At 39.9% G+C, this 18,032-nt stretch overlaps 1 protein-coding gene across 1 annotated transcript in view; it reads left to right on the forward strand.

The window, feature by feature from the left end:
* The window catches only part of LDB2 (LIM domain binding 2), a 321,316-nt gene that overhangs the window by 82,609 nt on the left and 220,675 nt on the right, over positions 1–18,032 (forward strand). The window lies entirely within an intron of this gene.

An 18,032-nucleotide genomic window follows, 5' to 3' on the forward strand; every position in this document is an offset into this window, starting at 1 on the left:
TTGCAATGGCACTGGGGCTTTGTTGTTGTTCAGACTTTCCACATACAAGTTCAGCACTAGAAATCACAATGAGTTCAACTAGAAGTTAATTTAATCTGAAGCTTCTGTTACCTAACACTCCAGAGGACATGTGCAGGATGTTGTTGAAGACGTGCCTCTTTTCAATGGTTTTCTAGTTTCTGCACTGTAAATTCCTACTCTTCTCTTGAACCATTTTGTTATCAGACAGTTTTTCCTGTAGCCATGAAGCATGGGAATGCAATTCCTACAACTGATAGAAGAGAAAATTAACAAATATGCTGAGATTCAATCTTAATCAACAGGAATCTTGAGGCTGAGGCTAGGAGGAGGACTTTAAAGTCCTATGTGTTGGCACTGCCCTGTGGGCGTCATGAGTTGCAGTTAGGTAGTTTTTGCACCACTGCTGCCAAACAGCCCTCCTCACAGCACCTCTGACCAGCTCTGAATTAGGGCAGTGTAGCCTCTTCAAGGGTGAATCACATTTTGAGTGAGGCTTGAGCCAGGTAAGAGAGCTGCTCCCCACAATATCACATAAACTTCATGTCCTGATTCACTGTAATAGGGAAAAAAGGTGCAGAAATAAAACTTCAGTTGTTTCCAGTGTTGAAGAGATTTTCTTGAATTCATCATTTCAAATTTACCACAAAAGGTTTGGTCATGTAAGGTAGCTGCTCTTTAAATGTCACCTAATTCTGAATTTGTCAAACTGACCTAGCCTGAGAGTTCTCTTAAAAATCATTTATCTGAGGGGCAAAAAAAGAGAGAGAAAATCTCAGCCATTATGGGATCTGTTTGAAAGAGTTTGAATTCTATCTTCATTATTTGTCTTTGCTTAGTAGAACTAATGTAAGTACATTTCATCCACTTACTGAGTTTTAGGTTTAAAAATATTTTGATAATTGGGTGCCTGCAACCCCGAGGAGCTTTTATTTGTAAACTTGATGAGTTTGATAGAATGAACAGTGACAATTCTTGATTATTTCCATGCTGTTTCATTAGATCCACGAGGCTGGGGTGCTGGGGGTCAGCCAGGCTGAACTGTAAATGTGAATCTGTCAGGATTCACCTAGAACTTAGTGATTTTTACTCATGTGCTGTGAAATCCCTATCTCCTGTGCACACACAAGTGGAGCTTGCCAACTTCAGCTCAGTGTGATTTCAAACAGCTGAGCTATTGAATGTTCAAAATGAGTTTTGTAATAGAAACATCAATTCAGCATTAACCATGGCACTTTTAAATATATGTGCACTATATTAATAACATAAAGCAGCATTTGGAGCATTTTAATCTTGCTGTCAGGTAGCTGATCTGTTAGTAGCTTTTTTGTGACAAATTCAGAGAATTTATGCTCAGGGCTCAGAAGGTGAACATTGCACAAAATCAGTTCAACAGTGAAAAGAAGAATTTGTTACCAATCGTTTCTTGGTCACTCATACTGAAATTTCTGTCGCCGTCTCAGCTGCAAGCTCTGCTTATTTTAACGTCCGAGTCTTTGCCATTATCCAAGAGTGCTGCTCCCATTTCTGCTTTCTACTTCCCTTCTTTTTTTTCCATATACTTTTTGAGGTTTCCCTGCTTGGGCCTCTTTGCTATCCTTCAGTAAGGTTGAATTCCCTGATGGTAATCATAATTATAAACATATGTTGTTACTGTGGGCTACCAATTTACTTGCAGGCCTTGGTATTAAAAGAAAAGGGGGGAAAAAAGTAGGTTTTGGAATCTATCTGCATCATCAGGGCACATTTCATGAATAATTAAAGGGAAGTCAAATGTATAGTAAAGAAAAGTCTCTGGAATGCCATGTCTAAAGATAATTGTACATTAAAATTGGTTTGGAACAAACAACCACTCCAAACAATTAATGTCATAGCAGAAAAATATTTGAGTTTCACTATCAGTTATATATTTTAAAAATTGTTATTCGTGTCTCTGAGACTTGGATGACTGCTAGGAAAACAGAAAAACACAGAAATAAGCATTCTGAAAATCATTAAATAGAGGATATTCAGTTTATCTCAGACATTTACTGAAAAAAACAAACCCTTTCAACTGAAAAGTCAAGGAAGACAAAGTGAAAACACTGAATTTCGTATGTGTTTCAGTAGCTTCTCCCACAATCTGCCTTTCGTGCAGGGTTATGGCAAATAAATGCTGCTGTAATTAACGTGTTAGATTTTTAGTGACTTATTTTACTGTGTAGCATTTTATTGCTGATGTGTCAGTGTAATGTTCACAGTGCTGGAGGGGATAATCAGAGCATGCATTAGGCAATTCATATTGTGTTTGGTATCCTGGTAAGACAAGATAAAATGTTTTCAATATTAGTTTAGAATTAAAAAATCCAACCAAACCAGCGGCGCACACACATCTGGGAAGCTATAACGATAATTAATGAACCAATCCGAAAGGAATGCAAGCCCCTTTTAAATTGGGCTGGACTTGATGAAGTCTGCCACAGGGTACTTCAAGAATAGGTGTCAGCAGTGTCACAGCCCTGAGCGAGCAGTGGCTGTGGCAGCAGGAAGAAAAAGGCAGACTCTACCTGTGACAAGCAGTGACAGCGCTGCCGGGCAGTTGCACGGCACTGGGCTTAGCACCGCTTCCTGGAAAAGCACTGCCACCAAACATGGAGCTTTGCTAACAGCTGTAGAGCAGGGAAAAGAATGGGAGCAAACATGCTTTTATAAACTAAATGTGGGCTATACTAGTCCTTTTTTCCCTCATTAAGATACCAAACATCATAGATGTGAAGGAAATAGATGTCACATGCTGTGACTGTAATCAAGCTTTCGACACTGTCTTGTGGCACAGGTTGGGTAAAATCACTACCAACTAAAAAGGTCTGGCTGGAAAGTAGTGGGCTTGCGTCAAGCCCAGAGGACATGCTGAGTGGGGCTCTTGCAAGAATCTTTCCTGGGTGTGGCCAGTTGCATATTTTCCTTCCTGAAGTGGCTGTCAGAAGAAAGACCATACTTACTGTATTCACAGGGCATAAATGGGAGAAAAGAGAACTTTTTGGCAAGGAAGATATAATTGAGACTGATCTTGAGAAATAATCTGTCAGAAGCATGAAGTTCAAGGAAGAGAAGTACAAGGTTAGGTATTAACAATTGCAGAAAGATAGAGTAAGATAGGATAAGGAAAAGGGCTTAGATAGAGTTTTGGAGGTCTGGGAGGCAAAGGATGTTGCAGGCTGAACATTTACCAGTGGGTAGCACAAATCAGCAGTGACACGCTGCTGGGGAAGGGTCAGCTGTTTTACTGGGATGGAGAGATGATTATTGTCTGGTCCTTCTTTTTGATCTAGTCAGCACAGATGTTGCCTCAGCTGCAGAACTGTGCCCATTTACAAGCATGACACTTTGAGAAAGATGTGGATCAACTAGAGAAACTCTTCTTGCTGTGGATAAAGAAAACATATACTGCAGAGAGGAGGATTCAAGAGATATTAGGGATTCTTTTCTTACAGGAATAATTTAGCTTGGGGAGAAATTGCCTAGCAGTATTGTGGAATTACTGTCACTAGGAGATTTCAAGAGCAGATTGGGTAAACATCTGTCAGGAATGTGGTAGTTATATTTGATACTCTGCTGAAGCAAAGAATAGACTAGATGGCTTCTCACTTCTCCCACCCTGGGTTTTGGTGATTTCTTGAAATTATCTCAAGCTACCAGTTTTGACTAAATGACCAACTGTTCTTACGCTGAAGTCAAGTGATGTAATTTGATTTCACTAGGTTTGGGCTGGGAAGTGGGTAAGGCCTGATCTCACTCCCATTTCAGAATAACTTGATCTCTTTCAGCTGAGGTTTGGTTGAATTCTAAATGTAGGCCATATGTACATATGTATGTAAAAATATATAATGTTAATACAGTTCTGTCACTTCAGTGTTATCACTGAGAACCTGCTGTTTAAGCAAGTGTGAGAGAACTGTAACTTTGCCAGCAGTGTGTCTTTTTCAGAGTTTAGCAATAGAAACTCCAAAGAAAGTGTTCCCCAGTGACGCACGTTCCAAGAACTCCTCATGGACTGGCTGATAGCACCTGGGGGGAGAGGTACCAAAGCATTTAAAATGTATGGCTACAATGAGCAAATAAGATGCCAGGAAAAAAGGGATACTTGGGCTCCACTCACAGTGTCCTCTTGGTCACCTGCATTTTTCTTTGTCATTTTAGGGGCTTATACTGTATTGCAGGAGTGATAAAAGTGGGATTTTGTGCTCTTGCTCTCTGGCACCAAAGGAAAACTAGCCGTGGAAATAAAGTGTGCAAAAGACTCTTTTCAGCTTGTCTGGGACCTAGCCAAACTCATGGATGGCATCAGAGTAAGAAAATCCCCTTCCAGATTATTTCATTGCTAGTTTGGTCCCTGGCTGGTAACTTGTCCCTGTCTTTTACACTAAGCAAAGTCCCTTTGTGTTGTCTGGAGCTATTGCTCATCCTGTTAGCACAGGACTGTTTCACAAGTGTAGCCTTAGGAGTTTTGCAGCTTCCAGAACCAGAGATGCTTGGCTAGGTTTAAATAAACAGCCATGCTAGCCCCTTACCACCAAGCATTATGATGTTTGGCAGCACCATGGAACGCATCCTTGAAGCATCAGCTGATAAACTGCTATAGCAGTGAGGCTTCAATCAGAATTCTCTACCAGAATGGACAGAGAAACTCAGAAACCAGCCGTGTGCTCTATATTAAAGAGAGGCAGCAACATGTAATAGTATTCAAGAAAGGCAAATTTGAATATATAGGTAGAGATCATGAACAGGGCATTCACCCTGACTTACATGGTCAGTAATTAATATTTCAGCTAATGAAGGAAGCAACACAACTCAGTAGGTAAAACAGCAGATGAGGACTTTCGGATTGCATTGCTGCATGGACCTGCAGCACATCTCTAATTGTGGAAGTCACTTAATTTCCTTCTCTTTGCCTCATTTCCCTTATCTGAAAACAGGATGAACATTCAAGTGAGACTCATTAGGCTACAGGGGTAAAAATGGTGTTAAAGAAGAGGAGAATGGTAGTTATATATTTATAGTTAACTAGAAATGATTCATAAGTGTCCTCATGTTATCTCTACTTGACCTTTACTTAGAACATAAAATTGTTTGACTGCTTCAGTCTATGTTTGGTTCTTCCTCTGACCCCCTAAGAAAGGGTCAGTTTTGCCTGAGATAAGATGGGCATTAAAAATGAGATACTAGACTGCAGAATAGCCTTTTATTAAGGAAAGTAGACTTTCTTCTTTAGTACAGGGAATATTGGTTTATAGCTGATCTTAAAGATTTTGCTTGAGGTTATCCAATGGAGGAAAGATTCACAAGAGATGGCTCCAAACTGTGCTTCCAGATTTTAGTATTAGTTTGTCAGGCAATGTGGCTTCTTGCACCAGAAGGGTTACAAGTTGCCCGCTCAAACTGTTGTGAAGAAACAGTGAAGCGTGTCAAGGACTTGCAGGTTGTTGCAGTCCACACAAAAGCAGGTTTTTGACTTGGTTGTAACATTCCTCTGGGGGATCTAGCAGGCTTTTGGAGCTGACATTCTGTATGTCTGCTCTGAAGGAGCAGTGCCATTCAGTAGACTTGCCATGAAACGCCTTGAAGGCATTCAAGGAACAGTGTGTGTATGTGCATGATGCATTCTGGGTCATTGTCATCCAAATCCAGCAGAGAGAGGCTGGAGAGGTTTCAGGAACAAGAGGATAAAAATGTGTGAAGATTAAACTCAGTGCTAAAATCACTGACATTTGAACAACATACAGGTAAAAGTGAAAGCATCAGACATAAACTAGGGTTATTGTGCTGGGAACTTCACCTTGGTAAGGATTGGAAAACATGTAAAAAATCCCAATCCTAATAAGCCCCCACCAAAATACCCACCCGACCTGCTAGGAAGGCTATGGATCTGCATAAGTGTATCTCCTAAAAAAATGCTGTTGGTTGAAAAATAACCTTTTATGGATATAGCATCAATGTAAAACTTGGCCTGTCACACATTTAAACTGGTTCTTTTGTAGTTAAAACCAGGACTAATTTAGAACTTCATGCCATAAGAGCAAAAATAGTGTAGAAGAGAATTATAGAGGTGATACCATAACAGTATTCTCGGTTTCTGAATTGTCTTTCCTTATCCTCCTTTAACATGTTTGACTTCATCTAAATATCAAGGATAGATTGACTGTTAAGATAGTGCCTACTTAATGCTCAGGCATGAACATTTCTCTTTGTTTTCTAATTGAGAGGACAAGGCTTTTTCTTTAAATGAGGATCAAAACAAAGATTCTTGCTAAATACATGATGAATTGTAAGTTTGAAGTAATCTCTGAACGTGAGTCTATTTAGAATTGTTAAATGGACTGATAGAGTCTATAGACTGATTTCTAAAGCAGCCAAGTCTGACAGGGCCATGTGAGCTCTCACTGAGGTATTTTCAAATTTTGAAACAGTTGTTTGAATTCTTGTGGAATAAAATATACCCACAAGTACCAGGGAGAACTTCTCAGCACTGGATAAATAAAATATAAAATAATAGTGCAGAAGAAGTCAAATGTCATCATTTGGGTGAAGGACTGGTAAAATATATACAGGTTTTGTTTGCCCAGTTCCTGATTCAGAAAGAACAGACACAGGGATGTATTAAATTCCTTTCATTTAATCTCCACTGCAGTAAATATGTTGAAGATAATAGCTGCTCTTGAGTTAGCCTGCCCTTGCCAGTGGCATTCTTAGCTCTTGGGATACTGGCTAACACAGACTCAAATCTCTCCTGAAATCTAGCTGCTTTTGAGAGACCCAAAGCAATAAACATCAAGAAAAAGCACCCCTCTTATAGGCATATGTGCATGTATTCACGAGTCTGGATCATGCTCTGGGCGTGAGCAAGCATGGGCTTCCTGGATTGCATTTCTCTGAGCCCTTATTGCTGTCAGTATGTTTGTGTCTTCCACTCAGCTGGCCAATGCTTACCAAAGAATCAATCCTAATTATACTAAAATGAAGTTTGGAGCACACAGCTGCAAGTCCTCCGGATTTGTCTTTCATTTTGCCTTGTCTCCTTGCTGAGATTGCTGCCTTTCAGTGGCAGTATTCTTGGCCTGAAGACTGACTGATACTTGAAATGAATCAGCAGTACAGTAAATTTAATTTTCAAAACCAGACAGTTGTTTGTATCTAGAGCCTAGCCAGAAATTGTAAGCAGCATCCACTCTGTCTGCGTCACTTTCCACAGGGCTGGTCAGTGGTAAAAATGCCTCAGACTAGGGGAGCTCTAACTCTAGTTATTGCTGTGAGTGAAGCCAGGCTGCGGGGAGGCATCTCAATGAGAATAGAGGCTGATGCTTCAGGGTGTAGCCTGTAACTGATCAAGCTGTAATCAGGGGAAGCTGGGACCAAAGTGTGCAGGACCTGACAGCAGCACCTTTGCAAAATCATCACAGGTCTTCCAAAGTGGTCCAGAGCAGAGCGGGAGAAGAGACTCCAAGGGAAGGAGATAAGTGGGATGCAGAGACTGAATAATAAATATAGATAGCAGCACTGCTCCAAGAGGGTTTGAAACAACATTCTGAGAGATTTTCTTATGTACAGAACAGGAACTTCTTGCCTTTTGATTTGCCTGGGAATGTATTTCTGTTGTTCAGCACATTGGTTTTCTCTATCACTCTTATCAGGCGGAGCTGAACCTTGGTATGTTGGAGCTGTGTAGTTGCATTTTGTGTTCCCTTAGCAACTGAATAACTGACACTCGAAGAGGAAGCAATAAAGAAGCATGTTTTAATTCTTTTACAGTTTGATAAAGCCTGAGAGATGGAGAAGCCATGCAGCAATTTCATGAGAAAGGAGAAAGTAAACTGTCTTTTGTTTATGTCTGTTAACTGCTCTGAAAAATACCTGCACTGCTGTTTTTACTCAAGAGGCACACTCTAGATAGCTAATCTGAATTGATGGAATCGTAGCTATAGGTTATTTGTAAGACAGATTCATATGTTTAGTATAGTAGGGCAAGAGTGAAGAGAAGAGGGAAAGGAATTGAACCTTAACCACTTTCAAACCCCTTTGCCATCAGAGATATTTCTGGTTGGTCAGTTCTATACTTCTGATTTACTCAGCCTTGGAAACTTCTTTGGGAAAATTCAGAAGGCAGAAGAATAGACTGGTGTCCTGGTTTGGCTTCTTGAGGAAAGAGGTAGGATAGCTTTTGGTGGACCCATGAGGCAGCTGGATAAAATGGAACTATCTGTTCTTTCAGTAAATTATATGCCTTTAAATAAGGCACATAAATATTTGTACAGATAGAGTGATATTGTAAAAAATGTTTTCCTTAGGAGAATTGTTCCTTCTGTTAAGTGACTTTTGCTGAAGAGACTTATTATCCCACTTGGTGTAGAGTTGTGAGGGATGGAATGGAGAGAACCAGGCTGCATAGATGATACTTGGAATGTAAGAGCTGTTCTGAGAAGAAATTTCTTTGGAACTTCTACAGAAAAGGCAAATGCAGAAGGTCTAGGATAACACTCATTGGAAAAGGGTGGAATGCTGCAATAGCCTTCTAACCATGACAGTAGTCCTGTAAGAAAAACGTTATATCACTTTATTGCCTCTTTACTTCTCCTTGCCTGCTGTTTTCTGTCTCACGTCTTACCTTTCTCCTTGTATTGTCCTAGCCATTCATTTTAATCAGCTCTTCCTCCATAACCTGCGGCTTTAGTATTCTGCATCTTTCTGCATGCTAAAATTGCTCTCCCGAGCATTGCTCCACCCACACTTTGATGGATTGCTGTTTATATGCTACTGCTCTCTGAAAAGCACTGAATGCACACAGGCACACAGCAGAGACACTTCTGCACTTTCAAACAGCACTGAACATGGATCTGACCAGACCTACAATAATGCTTCTGCATCAATCTGATTATGCTTGAATACCTTTTACTCTCAAAACTGGTTTTGGGGAGATGCTCCTTCCCCATGTTCTGTCTCACTATCCATGCATGTTTTTTCCTTTTAACTTCAACATTACTGATTTCCAAGCCTTCAGAAAAGCACATCTTCCTCTATTAATGAAGCTTGATAGGCCAATGCCTGTCAAAGCAGATAAGTATTCTGTGTCCTATTGAATTGGGTAATTCAACTCGCACAACCGCAAGCATGTTCAGTATTGTGGCTAGTTTTAATTTGCAAGGTTTTGTGAGGCATGGTGATAGCCCTTTCCTTCCCACAGGCAGGCATGGCCCCAAACGCTCATGTGAGGCCGTTGGGTCTGTCCTAGCTCCATCACCCGAACTTTTACTACAGGGGTCCCTTTTCACTAGAGGTGGCTTGGTGATACTGCAAAGATGATTACTCAGAAAGTACTGTACCCCATTTTTGACCTTGTAAGATGACAAATAATTTCCACCTGAACATCTGTGATATTTGGGTTCTGAAATGGTCTCATACACCGTGCTGTTCATTAGTGAGGATTCCATTTCCTCTACCTCTCTGCTTCAGTTTTGCTTCAATGCATAGAGTATACATAGTTATTAAAAACAACAACAATAAAGTTTTGCCAGAAAAGATGGGTGTCTAAATGGAAGATGCCTGGGGCAGAGCTGTGTTTTGCGTTCTGGACATTTATATAGCTATTTACAGTGCTCTTCAGTTAATAATAATAATAAAATGAAAGGGAATTACCATAGCAACTGAAGCATGTGTTACAGTTTTAATCTCTGAGATACACAAACCCTTACTAAGAAAGCATGCAGAAGAAAATGTGAACTTGTGTGCCTTCTCTATGTTTGAAGGGAGTATTTGATTGCTTATTTCCTTGCCAGTGTTTAATGCTGCCTTTGTTAGGGGAGTAGCTTTGTTCTCCGTGCATTGTTACGCTTGTATCTCAGGCAGAGGATGAGTGCAGGAGACAGCTGGAATGCGTTCCCTTCCGAGACAGTTAGGGAACTGCCAGGAGTGTGCAGCAAATGGTGGCTATGAGGCCACTAGGATGTATTTTTTGAGTACCCTGGAATGAATTCCACAGGTGAACACATGGGGAATACATCTGTAAATAAAACATGACTGCATTTCACATCTGCACAAAGCTACTTTGCTTTTCTGAATCAAATGTAGAGGGAAGTACTTCTTCAAGTTTATTTCCTCTCTCTCCCCACCCCATTTCCCTGGTTTTATTTGGTTTCCTTAAATCCCTCTTGCATTAGAATACACATCTCCGCTGCATAAAAGATCCCTAACAGTTCTGTTTGCAAACATGTAAAACCACATCAGGGTGTGTTGTGTCTGAGAAGAGTGAGAGGAAAGAGGCATCAGTTGATCCAGCAGCAGTCTTTCCATTACTCTCTCCTTTGGTGGTAAATTGGGATTTATGGTAAACATTTTTTCTTCTGTTCTATATGCCCCTGCTATTGGCAGAGTAATTACAATTCCTCTTATCAAGACAATAAAGGGACTAAACTAGCTGCTTTCCCCATGTTCCTGTAGTACTTTATTTTGAATGTCTTGCAGAGAATGGGGCTTGTGTAGCAACATGCCTGGACGCTGCACTGTTTCCAAGACAAACAGCTCTCGAGCCAGGATGGAGTTGGATAGCATGCAATAGCTTGCATCTTTTTTTTCAGGCGATTCAGAGCCCTTTAGAAAAGCTAAATGAGCCTTACAGCAGCCCTAGAAGCAACAGCTGTGGCTAGCTTGTGGTGCAGAAAGATTCTCCCTACGCAAAGCCATAGGAGTTGACTTAATGGTACAGAGGATGACACTTTTCTGAACCACTACATTCCAAGCCTTGTCCTGTTGGTGCAGGCGCCCAACACACATTTCACCAAGTGTTCATGGTCCTTAGGGAAAAATCTGTCCTCCTCAATTCCACGTCAAACGTCTGCATTTACTGTATTGCGAACACAAGCTCCAGATTTTGGAGCAAATCCTGAAGTTACTGCTGCTGCACACTCTTCATGCCCTTGGTGGACCTAAAATTGTAGGTAGAACCTCATTGTGCTTTGTCAGTGTGGCTGCATGGCCAAGAGTGTTTATCTTGGAAACTAATGTTTCCTCTGAATGAGTCCCTGCATGGGAAATCAGCTGCTTCTGATGAATTTTCATTTTAAGAATTTTTGATGGAATCATAGCAGAATGTTTATAACTTCATGGGTTAGAACACTTTAATTTGCTTTGATGCACTGCATCATGCACCTGTCAAACTAAATTAAATAGCTGGAGTTTAGCAGTACAGAAATGTTTGGTGGTAGGTGGTGGTGGTGGTTTTGAGGGGTTTTTAACCAAAGCCAGACCTAAATTGTTTATTGAAAATGTTTTATAAAGCAGAAATTCCGTTTCATCCAGTTGTAATTTTTGCCTCAAGACAATGAAACAATAGTGCCCCAACTCAGATTTTTTTGGGTTTATTTCTGTTAGCTCCCCTTGAAGTAGCACTTCCAGCGCCTGCGAATGCCGAGCAAAATCCACAAACGAAATATGAATTTTCAATAGCTTATGTTCAGCTTGAATTAAAAACAAGTAATTCCTTCCTTTCTCATCTTGGAGTTCATCATGCAGTGACAATTTGAAATTTACAACCCAGACATTTAACATCCTTCACAAGAACATGTAATTTGAAAAACTTGTGAAGAGAAATGTCTCTGCTAAAAAAATGGCACTCTCTCTTTGTAACGAGACCTCTGTCATTTAAATTCCTCTTCAACTTCCCATCTTAAGCTAAATAACACTGACGTTTTTTCAGGTGCTGGGGTTGGTTTGTTTGTTTCCTTTGTTGCTGTTTGGGGTGGGGTTTTGTTGTTGTTGGCTTTCTTTAAGTTACTGAGATGAGACATTCGCTTAAAAGAGTTTTGAAGTGACATTGCTGGCTTTCTTGGGTATCCCTTTGTGTACACTTGCAGCTGATGGAGAACACTTCTTCATCAAATGTTACTGCTGAAAACAGAGACAATGCTCTTTGGTAGGTGCTCACAGTCAGCCTAATTATCAAAGTAATGTTCAATCTGAATTTGGAAATGAACCCTGAGAGTTTTCTTTCAGAAAATGTGGGGTGATACAGGTTTTGATGAAACTGACCAAAGGAGGGATTAAGATGAGATTCTGTTTGTGGAAACAAATCTCTGATGAGATGAATAAAACTAGGCTTGATGTCCGACTTTCTTTGTCTCCTCTGGATGCTGGGCACAGCCTCTTTTGGTAACTCTCACTAGACACATACCTTTATTTTCTGTTAATTAACTATCTCTGCAAATCTCCTCTTTGCATACCAACAGCTATTGTTAAACTGTTTGGCATACTGATCCAAGTGGGTACCTCTTTATGTTAAGACCCCAAAAGCAGGGTAGTTGCCTCCTAAATTTTATGGCATATTCCTTTCCCCACAAAGCTCTAGAAAACACATCATTTAGAACACAAATCTTGTGGGAAATGGCTGCCTTGGAAAACTCTGAGTTCTTTCATGTTTTAATTGTCACGAAAGTGTTTTAATTCTTTCAGTATTTCTAACGTTGTTTAAAGGTCCTCATCCCCCTACCCCACCATACATATGCAGACAGCAGAAAGAAGAGGGAGAAATTCAAGACAACCTCTACAAAGTTTGGAGTTTGATGTAAAAGTTTCATATGAGGGCAAACTGGGCATGGGAGAAGTAGAAGACACAGGAAGCCATATTTCTTTAGTGAAACAGAGCAAAGTCTGTCTTTTGATTAGGTGAGATGCTTGGCTTAAAAAAAGTTAACAAAGAAAATCCCAAGGACCCCACACTGGGTTGCCCTGCATGCTGAGCTCTGTTGCCCCACGATGTTTTCTTTCCTTCTCCTCAATAAACAGGCTTGTGACCATTGTAAGAATTGCAGAGCACAAAGCCAGTATGACAGTGAGCCAGATTCCAGGCTAGGAAATTTAATGGCTTTTAAATATTGCACTGAATCTCTTAATTCTAGTGCTGCTATCAAACCGAGGGAGAAATATTTCTGTAGGGTAACTTTGATGATGATCAAGAGACAGAGAGTTAAACTTCCAAAGCATGCACTCTAAGTGTTTAATTCCCATTTTCAAGAGTATCTTTGAAGCTGAGGAGTCCTTAACATGAAGCATGTTGCACAAGTTACTAGCAATCCTACTCTGCCAAGTAGTTATTCAGGGGTTGCTTGATGTTTCCTACAGACAGGCAATGCTGGATACTTGCCAGAAATGAAAGACAACTAATACATACATAAATGTACTTAAAAAATTCTCTTGGGGAGACAGGTACATAAAGCTTATGTATTTTGAGCTTATTAGTGATCTACCTTCTTTTGACTTAATCTTTTGTTCACCTAGCATTTCTATGATGGAAGTGATTCAGGTCTGCAGTGTATGAGCTCAGGACTGCATACACTACTGAGTTAACGTATTGACCAATTAAGAAGTGTTCACTGAAGTGGTCCATGGCAGAGATCGTGCGAGTCTGGTGCTGTGTTGTATTAAGTAATAGTGCCTTTCCCTTGTCTGTCCTTCAGCTTGAGACCAATCTGCACACATGGAAGTGGTCACTGAAAGAGACAGAGAAATAGTTTTTTAGATGATTATTTTTTAATCATTCTTTTCAATGAGTGATCCAAGCCACAAGTGAGGCTCAGAAATGGTTATGCCTTCAGACTAGGTTATTCTAGTTCCCTTCCAGCATCTCACTGGGAATAGAAGTATGAACAAAGACACAAAAGAGTGAAAGAAGAGATCATTCTCCTGGCAGAGTCCTGTATTGGTGGGCAGTTTTGTGAACGGAACTATAGGTTCTGGGTTGGGAGAATGGATTTATGTCTGGAAAGAGAAGCAGTCTAAAATTGCTTAGAACGGCAGTTCAAAAGTGAAAAGAAATTCTCCTAAACTTCCCTAAGTTTGGAAACTGGACATGAACTACTCCGTTCCCTTAGCGCTTTTCTAAACCCATTCACTTTATCCCTTGTCCCCCTGCTGTGTTGCAGTTTCTTTAATCTCTGAACCAGTTGCAGAAGTTCATAGGCCTCTCTGTTTTGTCTTTTGATAGATTTTCTGATATAACTAATTGGTTTTGACTCCCCTGGAATGGTCTATTGTGGTTTTGCATAGTTTGACATTGTAATGAGATATGTTTGTTCACAATGTTAAATTTGTTAGCGCTGAGATTCTTGATTTCTGTTGAATTCATTCTGTGTTTCTTAATATTTTTGATCTTCAAATTGGTGCCATGAACAGAAACATAGATTACAGCAAAGTCACAATGTTTTAATTCATTCTACTGTGTTTTTATTTCTGGGTTGTAAGCCCAAATACATTTGCCTTTAAATGCTTTAGAGGTAGACAGGTTGGGTTTTCATTGCTTCTAAATATGTGGCTGCCTTGGGGCTTCTAATTTATTTATTTTTTTTAATGGAGTGAGAGGCTATAAAACCTATGTGCTGTAAAGCAGGCAGACTTCTAAAAGTTTCTTACCAGCTCACCAGGCTTGGCTGAAAGAACAGGTATCTTCAAGCTTATTTAACTCTTGTTCCTAGGCTTCTAATTAAAACCACTGAAACACTCCCCATTTTGAAAAGGTCACATCTGATTTCATCTGAGACATTCCCTTTGTCTCATCTTATCTCTCTGGTTTATATACTTATGGAAAAATGAGAAAAAAGGGGGGGGGAAGGTAATTATAGCCAGCTGTCCATCATCAGGGGAAGGATTATCTGGTTGGTGGCATGGGTGTGGACACATTCTCCCTGTCTCTACACATACCCTAGCAGAGTTTAACCCAGGAGCATGGGCTAGAAATTCCTGAATGGCTCTCCACAAAAGAAAGGAGAACCATGGAATGGATCAGCTATCAATGGATATATTTGTTCAGCCCCAATGCTTTGGAATAACAGAAATTTGATTCTTCTGATTGTTATGGTATTCACTAATTCAGTCTCAAAACACAGTTCTCATCTCTATAGCCTAACACCTTAGACCTCTCGGTGCTATTCGACAAGGATAACTTTTAAAATATATTCTTTCCAAAGCTACATTAAGATAATTGTCTTTATGTTTAGGGGATTCACAGAGTGCACTCTTCAAATGCAGTTATTTATCTTTGTCTCTTTCCATGGTTCCCATTACCATAATATAGGAGTTTCATACTCTTTAATGTGTGAATCTGCCCCAGGCCTCTCTGAATAAGTGTGTATTAGCTACATTTGGAAAACTGAATGCAATTCATACCATCCGGCTTTGACTGTCTAAGTTAAGCCTCATTTTGCTGCTTCAGATCCCAGCATGAGCTACAAACAAGGTTAGGCTATTAACTTAGCCCTACTGGCTTGGGCTCTACAGTCTCTGAAATGACTGTTCAGGATCTCAGCACCTAGGTAGGGTAGGAGTCTCTCCAGGAGGTGAAGTAACAGGGTTTCAGAGGTGTACTACATGCTCAAAAAAGCAGAGAAACAGCAAATATCTTTTAAGAAGTAAATGCTGACATACTTAGGTATGTTGAAGAATACTGGAGACATTTATCTCCATCTCCTTGTCCTTCCAGAGCAGAGCAGGGTCTTGAGTTCGTGTCTTCAAAGCCCCTAGCTCTGCTCAGCCAGTTGTTCAGTTATCTTCTTTGCTGCTTTATGTTTTTGTAATTCATATCTTAGGACAGAGAATAGACATTCTGCCCAGTGACCTTTGAGAAGTCTTTTTAATCACATTTGTGCCTAGGGAATTCCAGTAAGAAATAATACTAACAAGCACTGTGTAATGACAGGGTCAGAAGCTGTCCCCTGTGGAGTGGGTAAGAACAACTGTAAACTTTATCTTTCATAACTATTTCTTTTTAATATGTGACGTAAGAAGAAAGTTAAATATCACTTCTTTTATTTGTATAGTTTATGATATTATTCTTTCTGGAAATACTAGTCTGTAAGACTTTTTCATGAGAAAACATTCAAGTCCTGGCTCAATTCATTGTGTTTCCTTTAACTGGTCGCACCAAAAGGTCCATGCTCCTACGTGCTGCTATATAGCTTTATTTTCTCCCCCGAACTCCTCTTCCCTTAATCTGGAAACTTAAAACTAAGTACCAAAATTTGCTGCAAGGAAAGTAATGATCCTCTAAAAGAAATTCAGTGCAACTGCAAAGAACCATTTTAATTAGCTGACAGAATTGCATTGTTTAGGTTTTCTTTTAAAAATCAATCAAGTGGCTGCAAATGTTTCTAATGTCTTCATGTCTTTAAAGCTCTCACTGGGGAGCTCTCATTCTTACTTCTCTTCTTACAAAAGAAGTTTCTATCATTTTGAAATTATTATAAAAGCAGCTGGTGTTTGGAAGGGGCTAAAATATACTTCTTGTCTGAAGTGTTTTCCTGATTTTTCCTTGGTGGTAAAAAAAACTGTAAATCCTTGCTGTATTTTTGCCACCTCCTGGGTTTTGGGGTTGTTTATTGTTCTGACTTTGTGGGGTCCAGGTCCTCCATGTTACAGAATTTTATGTAATAGAATATTTTGCCATTGATGCCCAAGTCTGAAGTAAACACTTCTTCACAAAACCTCTCTATCCAGTAAGGATTCTACAGACCGGTCCTGTACCTAGGCATAGACTAACTTCAGCTCCAGGTCTGGTTCAATCTTCCCTTCCAATCACATGCAGAATACACATAACTCTGCATATTGCTCCAGTAGCACTTGACAAATGGCTGCCACTGTATAATGTGGGTAGCAAAAACATTCTGAGAAAATTGAATACAACCTGGACAAAGAATAGAGCTACATTTTCATACACAAAAGTGCCCTGATGAATGTGCAAAATGAACGTTTCCCTTCAAGGCCAGGTTGACCAGAGGCACTCTGCTGGAGGTCTCACCACTGATACCTTTGCCTTCGGTCATCTTCATCTTGGAAAGATCAGCACCTCTTTAAGAGGTGTCTGAGTACAGCTTTTGAAATCATACAAGCACCCAAGACAGCCAGGTAAAACTGCCACCTGTATGGATGCTTTTGTGCCTTGCAGTTGTATTCTCTGAACTCTAACAATGAAAGAGAAAAACACGGCAATAGTTCATGGGAAAGGCCTTGCTTTAGTTTAGGGAGATGGAGAGCAGAATATATTGCTCCAGTTAGTGGCATGACACCGTAGCATTCTCACTATTACTTCCACTTCCATAAGTCTCCACTTGTTCCTATTCAGGCCAAGCTTAAAATAGCAATAACATTAGCTTGGTCTCTGACTCTAATTTATTTAAGTTGCTGTATAACTACCAACAAAGTGTTGCAGAAGTGGTGTTGCTGTTCTTTCTTCACTTTTCCTTTGTCTTCTCAGAGTTAATGACAACATTAAGCCGTACGCATGTGCAGCTCCCAAATTAAGTGTGCTGTGTTTGATGTAATTGATGCAAAGATCACAGCTGATCAATGTGAACTGCTGTTCCGTGGTCAAGCTTTTTCAAACAGATAGATCACAAGTCCAACCTTGCATTCCTTATCCCTGGGAAACTTATTTGGGTTTTCTTTAACGAACATCAGTGCTGTTAATCTTTAGTGATTAGCATATCACAGGCAAGCATAAAACTCTAAAGTCTCTGAGATTTCTTAATATGGGAAAAATTCTTCTTAAGACCTTTCCTAACTTCCTATCCAACATAAACAATACAGAAAAATATACTCAGTATTTTATTGTCCAGTTCTCTCATCCCATCAGTATGTAACAGATAATGCTGGCATTCCATTTCTATCTCTTCTTTGGAAGCCTTTTAGATATTTGAGTTATTTCTCATGCACACTACACCGCCACTACAATGGCTAAATCATGGTTGGAAAGTATTATTTTTCTTACACAGTGCCTCTCTTTAATTTATTTTTCTGATTCAGACTCCTCAGTTACATTCCCCAGTTTGTTCTGTCTGGACTTTTCCTGGCTGGTCACTTGTGGACGTGTTGATGATTGTGAAAGAGTAAATAGAATTTAACTTTGATTCTCAATTCTTCCCTACCCTGCCTCTTGAAAAACAACACGATCGTTTTGGAAATGCTTACCTTAAAAGAGAGGAGATCCTTCATATAGATGTTAG

Source organism: Dryobates pubescens, chromosome 23, assembly GCF_014839835.1.
Source record: "Dryobates pubescens isolate bDryPub1 chromosome 23, bDryPub1.pri, whole genome shotgun sequence".
In the NCBI taxonomy this organism is placed as follows: Eukaryota; Metazoa; Chordata; class Aves; order Piciformes; family Picidae; genus Dryobates; species Dryobates pubescens.